At 33.8% G+C, this 8,086-nt stretch overlaps 1 long non-coding RNA gene across 2 annotated transcripts; it reads right to left on the minus strand.

The window, feature by feature from the left end:
• Positions 1–248: 248 nt before the first annotated feature.
• LOC143265349 (uncharacterized) lies at positions 249–7,853 on the minus strand. Of its 2 annotated transcripts, none has more exons than XR_013039808.1 (4): positions 7,267–7,853; positions 6,454–6,745; positions 1,044–5,481; positions 249–666 (listed from the first exon to the last, which is right to left on the minus strand). It is a non-coding gene; the product is annotated as an uncharacterized LOC143265349 (long non-coding RNA). The 2 variants fall into 2 exon arrangements; XR_013039807.1 differs by having other exon boundaries at positions 249–673.
• Positions 7,854–8,086: the final 233 nt, after the last annotated feature.

The following is an 8,086-nucleotide window of genomic DNA, read 5'->3' on the forward strand; positions in this document are numbered from 1 at the left end:
CAATATCTTTTTTACTAAAAAATGAACAATGAAGTTATATTTTTAATGTAGTTAGTATTTCAAAAATCTCTAATAAACTTTACTAATTAATATCAATTATACTTTGTTTCACTTTGGAACACTTATCTGTCGGCCATATAACTGGCCTCCACTAATCCCACTAAAAGTGAACAGTAAAATTATTTCATTAACAAAATTATTAATTATCAAACTTTCTATTTGAAGTTTCTTAATAAATTAATAAACCATACTTGTAATAATTTTATTTTATTTAAAATATAAATTCACACATTTTTGCAGTTACGATAATTTACAAATTCATTATATTTGACAGTGTAAATAATAATGAATCATTGATATAACACTGATGAACCGATACGAATTCTTTTAACATTTCCGTAGAAGAAACCTAACCTAACATAACTTTATCGAGTTGACAACAAGATGGCGGCGTTCAGTAACTTTTCGGATATAGAAAAAAAAGAAATTAGGAAAATAATTAGATTCCGGTGTTTTCACGGAAACGTGAGTCAATGGACACGTGTCTGAGCCAAGTCCATCTTCCTGTTCTTCTTAGAAAGATATTAGACACGGTCTATTCTAACGATGCTAGCCTTGCTGTAACTTGACCCTTTCCACGAAAGAAAATGTCGATTTCTTCTTAACCTTAAAACTGTTTTAACTCTGTGACTCGTTTACCTTTCAAATTTGAACATTCATGAACGAATTTCAAAATTTCAACAATTTTTGAAAACATTTACTATGGACACAAAAAATGATTAAATAAAAAATACATTCTTATTTAATATACAAAACAATAATACATAAAACAGACCATAAACAATTTACAGACCATAAAATTTACATTAAATATATAAAATATATAAAACAACATATAATACATAAAACTACAAAAGCAAAAATTACATGAAATCATAAAACAACCTATGTAAATTTAAAATTAATAATAAACAATTTAACAAACAAAAAATGAAACTTCCAAAAATATAAAATAATATTTTATTGTGAAAGTAACAACGAACCTGCGAAAAATTTGACTCTCTAGATATATAGCCATATACCGGTGATATATAGTACCGTGTTAAAAGACCATTCACAAACGAACGATCGAATGGAGCAAACGTTGAAAAGGCGTACAAGTAATTCCGATAACAGTTTCCAGCCGTTTCCATTGAACGTCTGTTTACACCACGTTCAGATTATATCCAGATCTCTGATAAGCAACGTTCCCGCGTTATCGCGATAAATGGCCGGGCTGGAGTAGAGGCGATCATAACCTCGAACACCGTGATACACGCGTGTTATGAATCGAATCTTCCATCTAAATAGCTCGAGTCACATGTCTGTGGTATTGCACGATTTCGAAATGAATATTTTTTTCATTTTTTGCTTTAGGGAAATTTTGGGGGGAATTTGGGGAATTTGTGAATTTGTGAATTTGGGGAATTTGGGGATTTGGGGATTTGGATACTTGAGAATTTGGGAATTTGTAAATTTGGGGAATTGGATTTTTGGGGATTTGACAGCTTGGGGAAATTGTCATTTGTAAATTTGGGAATCTAGGAAATTTGGTACTTTGAAATTTGGGAATTTGGAAAATTGGTCTTTTGTAAATTTGGAAATTTGGGGAATTGGTCTTTTGGGGATTTGACAGCTTGGGGAAATTGTCATTTGTAAATTTGGGAATCTAGGGAATTTGGTAACTTATGGAATTTGTTACTTTGAAATTTCAAAATTTGAGAAATTGGTCTTTTGTAAATTTGCAAATTTGGGGAACTGGTCTTTCGGGAATTTGACAGCTTGGGGAAATTGTCATTTGTAAATTTGGGAATCTAGGGAATTTGGTAACTTAGGGAATTTGTTACTTTGAAATTTGGGAATTTGGGAAATTGATCTTTTGGAAATTTTAGAATTTGGGGAATTGGATTTTTGGGGATTTGACAACTTGGGGAAATTGTCATTTGTAAATTTGGGAATCTAGGGAATTTGGTAACTTAGGGAATTTGTTACTTTGAAATTTCAAAATTTGGAAAATTGGTCTTTTGTAATTTTGGAAATTTGGGGAATTGGTCTTTTGGGGATTTGACAGCGTGGAGAAATTGTCATTTGTAAATTTTGGAATCTAGGGAATTTGGTAACTTATGGAATTTGTTACTTTGAAATTTGGGAATTTGGGAAATTGGTCTTTTGGAAATTTCAGAATTTGGGGAATTGGTCTTTTGGGGATTTGACAGCGATGGGGAAATTGTCATTTGTAAATTTGGGAATCTAGGGAATTTGGTAACTTAGGGAATTTGTTACTTTGAAATTTCAAAATTTGGGAAATTGGTCTTTTGTAAATTTGGAAATTTGGGGAATTGGTCTTTTGGGGATTTGACAGCGTGGGAAAATTGTCATTTGTAAATTTGGGAATCTAGGGAATTTGGTAACTTAGGGAATTTGTTACTTTGGAATTTGGGAATTTGGAAAAATTGTCTTTTGTAAATTTGGAAATTAGGGGAATTGGTCTTTTGGCGATTTGACAGCGTGGGGAAATTGTCATTTGTAAATTTGGGAATCTAGGGAATTTGGTAACTTAGGGAATTTGTTACTTTGAAATTTGGGAATTTGGAAAAATGGTCTTTTGTAAATTTGGAAATTTGGGGTAATGGTCCTTTGGGAATTTGACAGCGTGGGGAAATTGTCATTTGTAAATTTTGGAATCTAGGGAATTTGGTAACTTAGGGAATTTGTTACTTTGAAATTTCAAAATTTGGGAAATTGGTCTTTTGTAAATTTGTAAATTTGGGGAATTGGTCTTTTGAGGATCTGACAGCGTGGGGAATTGGTCTTTTGGGAATTTGACAGCGTGTTTACAATTGTCATTTGTAAATTTGGGAATCTAGGGAATCCATCACTTTAAAATTTGGAATTTGAGAAATTAATATTTTGGAAATTTAAGAATTTGTAGAATTGATCTTCCGGGAGTTCGTTCAAGCTCGAAAACTTAAAAATTCTAAAAATGAAAAAATTACTAAATTAAAACCCACGCAAAATGTCCCCAAAATCTGGACACTAATGACGTTCCTGAGGATGATCGTCGAACACGTGTATCTGTAGCTGTTTGGTGTATTTGTCGCGATGTCCCGTGTCGAATGTTCTGTCATAGTGATCGCGGCCTTGTCCTTGAGCATAATCTTTCCTCGTTATCGGACGACGTCGAGGCTGCGGTCGCGTCGGACTAGCAGCGATTAGCGAGACTGCCGCTCGTGCGTCAGCCTTCCTTTTATATTCGCGAATAATAATGCGTTTCTCGACGTTTGTTTTCTTCCAGCAGGCGTGTCGTTCTTTACCTTACTGTTGCTACCGAAACATTTCAGCGTATCTTGCCCGCTCTTGAACCCTCGGGGCTTGAGGGTGGTGGAAGTACGAACTTTGCAAAATTCAATGTGTGGATTTTGAGGAGATATAGGGGATTTTAGGTTGGGAGGGTGGGGAGATGGAGAGGTGAGGATTCGAGGGTTTGGGGATCTAGGGAATTTATTAATTGGAAATTTGGGAATCTAGGGAATTTATTATTTGGGAATTTAGGAATGTGGGAAATTTATTATTTAGGAATTTGGGAATACGGGGAATTTATTATTTGGGAATCTGGGGAATTTATTATTTGGGAATTTGGGAATCTAGGGAATTTATTATTTGGGAATTTGGGAATCTGGAGATATTACTATTTGGGAATTTGGGAATCTGGGGAATTTATTATTTGGGAATTTGGGAATCTGGGGAATTTGGTATGTGGGAATTTGAGAATCTGGGGAATTTGTTATTTAGGAATTTGCAAATCTGGGAAATTTATTAGTTGGGAATTTAGGAATTTGGGGAATTTGTTATTTGGCAACTTGAGAATTTGGGGAATTTTAGAATTTAGGGAATTTACTATTTGAAAAGTTGAGAATCTGGGGAATTTATTATTTGGGAATTTGAGAATCTAGGGAATTTACTATTTGGGATTTTGGGAATCTGGTGAATTTATTATTTGGGAATTTGGGAATCTGGGAAATTTATTATTTGGGAATTTGAGAATCTGGGGAATTTGTTATTTAGGAATTTGCAAATCTGGGAAATTTATTAGTTGGGAATATAGGAATTTGGGGAATTTGTTATTTGGCAACTTGAGAATTTGGGGAATTTGAGAATTAGGGAATTTACTATTTGAAAAGTTGAGAATCTGGGGAATTTATTATTTGGGAATTTGAGAATCTAGGGAATTTACTATTTGGGATTTTGGGAATCTGGTGAATTTATTATTTGGGAATTTGGGAATCTGGGAAATTTATTATTTGGGAATTTGAGAATCTGGGGAATTTGGTATGTGGGAATCTGAGAATCTGGGGAATTTGCAAATCTGGGAAATTTATTAATTGGGAATTTAGGAATTTGGGGAATTTGTTATTTGGCAACTTGAGAATTTGGGAAATTTGAGAATTTAGAGAATTTACTATTTGGAAATTTGAGAATCTGGGGAATTTAATATTTGGGAATTTAAGAATTTGGGGAATTTGTTATTTGCCAACTTGAGAATTTAGGAAGTTTGCGAATTTAAGGAATTTACTATTTGGGAATTTGGGAATCTAGGGAATTTACTATTTGGAAATTTGAGAGTCTGGAGAATTTGGTATGTGGGAATTTGAGAATTTGGGGAATTTGTTATTTGGGAATTTGAGAATCTGGGAAATTTATTAATAGAGAATTTAAGAATTTGGGGAATTTGTTGTTTGGCAACTTGAGAATTTGGGGAATTTGTTGTTTGGCAACTTGAGAATTTGGGGAATTTGAGAATTTAGGGAATTTACTATTTGAAAATTTGAGAATCTGGGGAATTTGTTATTTGGAAATTTGAGAATTTGGGGGATTTGAGAACTTAAGGAATTTTCTACTTGGAAATTTTTAAATCTGGGGAATTAATCTTCTGGTAATTTAAAAATTTGATAACAAGAAAAATTGAAAATTTAGGGAATAATTATTTTGAGAATTTTGGGAATTTCGGAAATTACCATTTGCGTCCTAGGGAATTTGGTGAATTTGTCACTAAAAATTACCAGTAAATTATTTCCATTCCCATACTGCCATTCTCACTAGATTAATCACCACTCAATTAGTTCCTTGATTGTTAAATCGAAGTTAGCACTTTTGTTTACCATTACTCACCGTCAGATCGCACCATCTTGTATTCGTTACGAAATTCAGCGAAGAAATATTCGATCGACATTGATCAAGAAACGACGCATCGATATGACATTGAAGCCGATATAATTTTCCTTCAATTCCTCGTGACCATGTTTTCAATTTTGTTTCCATCTGCTTTCGTTACGATAACGCTGTTTCACCGATACACTTTGTGTTCAGGTTAACGTCGACAAAATGTCGGAATAATAATCGCTTCTTGTTCTAAGAATCATGATTTTTCAATCGCCATTCAAACTGAAATACAAACCTTAATTAAATCAAAATTTGTATGGTAATTAAAGCGATATAGGTTGGTCGTTGAATTTTTTTTCTAGGTGCAAACACATGGTTAAACTGACACGTGTTGTCATTTTTTAGACTCTTTTCAATATTCTACTGGTTTTTATAGCAAAATTAATCATTATTTAATTATAAAATACATTAAATATTTATATTATTTTTGGTTTTTATTTTTGTTGATTAAATTTAATTAATTAATATTTATTCTCATCTTTCAAATAAAACGTTCTACTAATTTTTAAAAATATCAATTTTAACAATTAATTATTATAGAATTATTAGAAATATTAAATGTGTTATTACATGAAAGAAATTATTTTTTGCTATTTATTTTTGTTGAATAAATTTGTGAATTTAAAAAATATTTTTATCTTCAACAAATTTCTATTTAATACAATAAAATAAGAAAATAATTTAATGTTAATGATATTATAAAAAATGTCTAAATAATTATAAAAAATGAGGAAGCATGATTTGATAGCGAAATGGTGCAATATTGAACAACACCGAAGACTCCACGTGCTGAAATTGTTTTGTCAGAGATAATTGGCGGGAATTACGTGTCGATCGAGTCTAATCGAACAGCTGAATTTCGGTGCTGATCGATGGGTCGATAGAGAAATCCTCGATTGGATATCGAATTGCTGAGAAAGCTTTGATACTGAACGAAAAACAGATAATCGGATTTGTGAATCTTTACGTGACCAAGTTCTTAGTACATTCATATTTATAAACTTAGTAAATTTTTAAGTAAGAAGAAACTTTAGGAATTTTTAATTTTTAATGAAAAATTAATCGGGTGAGAAAAGTAGTATATTATTTAATTTAAATTGCAATTCAATTGTATTCAAAATGTTCGCCACTTTGTTATCAAAATATTCGCCATTTTGTTTTCAAAATATACTCCATCTTGTCCTCAAAACATACTCCATTTTGTTTTCAAAACATCCGCCATCTTGTTCTCAAAACATCCGTCATTTTGTCCTCGAAACGTCCGCCATCTTGTTCTCGAAACGTCCGCCATTTTGTTCTCGAAACGTCCGCCATTTTGTTATCGAAACATCCTCCATTTTGTCCTCGAAACGTCCACCATCTTGTTCTCGAAACATCCTCCATCTTGTCGTCAAAACGTCCGCCATGTTATTCTCAAAACATCCTCCATCTTGTCCTCAAAACGTCCGCCATTTTGTTCTCAAAACGTCCGCCATTTTCTCAAAACCTTCATCCACAAAATTCCTTACAACTTTCCACTCAAACTTCTCAAAATTCTCAAAATTTCCACGATTTCAAAAATTCTCAAAATTCCCCAAATTTTCAAGATTTTCAAAAGTCTCAAAATTCCCCTAAATTCCCAGATTTCCAAAATTCCCAAGATTTCAAAAATTCCCCAAATTCCCCAAATTCTCCAAATTCACCAAATTTCCCAAGTGTCCCAAATTTCCAAAATTCCTAAAATTCCTGAAATTTCTGAAATTCCTAAAATTCCTAAAATTCCCAAAATTGTCAAAATTTTCAAGTCTCAAAATTCCTCTAAATTCCCAAGATTTCAAAAATTCCCCAAATTCTCCAAATTCCCCAAATTCCCCAAATTTCCCAAATTTCCCAAATTCCTAAAATTCCTCAAATTCCCAAAATTCCTAAAATTGTGAAAATTTCCAAAAATCATAAAATCAAAAATCACAGAACCTAGCATCCTTGGCGCGTTATTTGCATGCGATAAAATGCGCAAAGCAGACGTACCTCTGACGTAAATGTACTCGCGTATTTGCTGACCCTGTTACGTCGCGCGTGTCGAACGGAAAAAATGGCACGCGGATTACGCGATCGGCGCGGAACGAGAATCTTCGCGTGTCTGTCGATAAGTATGCAGATTCGGTGAACGGGAAAAGAAAGGAGAGGAACGTGGAAGAAGATGTTTGTAATTGCGTTCAAGGTTGCCGTTCCATTTTGATTAATGAATGAGTCGCGTTAGAGGTTGCAACTATGATGTGACGCTTTCGAGCACGCGATTAAACGTGGCTGATTAATCGACGCTTTTCGCGGAATTCCGTTGTGTTTTCAAGGAGAATCACGTGTCACTTGCCCGGAATCTGGATGGTTCATTCAATACCTTGTTTGCTTGGTGCCTTGTAGTGGTGAGAAGGTGGCCTTCGATTATTGTTATTGGGATTTCAAGGTTGCGTTGGGATTCGTGGCGTTCTTTTGGGAGGATTGTGGTTTTGGTATTTAGGTTGATAACAGAGGTTAATTGGGGAGAGTAGGGTGGGAGGAGGAAGTATGTGGAATTAAGTATTTTTATATTTTTAAATGGTTGAATGTTCAAATGTTCAAATTCCATATTCGCCAATTTCCACATTGTTCAATTCCCACATTCCCCAATTCCCACGTTCCCCAACTCCTACATTCCCCAATTCCCACATTCCCCAACTCCTACATTCCCCAATTCCACGATCACCAATTCCCATATTCCCCAACTCCTACATTTCCCAATTCCCACATTCCCCAATTCTCACATTTTCCAATTCCCACATTCCCCAACTCCCACACTCCCCAATTCCAC

The sequence above is a fragment of the Megachile rotundata genome, chromosome 11 (genome assembly GCF_050947335.1).
Source record: "Megachile rotundata isolate GNS110a chromosome 11, iyMegRotu1, whole genome shotgun sequence".
In the NCBI taxonomy this organism is placed as follows: Eukaryota; Metazoa; Arthropoda; class Insecta; order Hymenoptera; family Megachilidae; genus Megachile; species Megachile rotundata.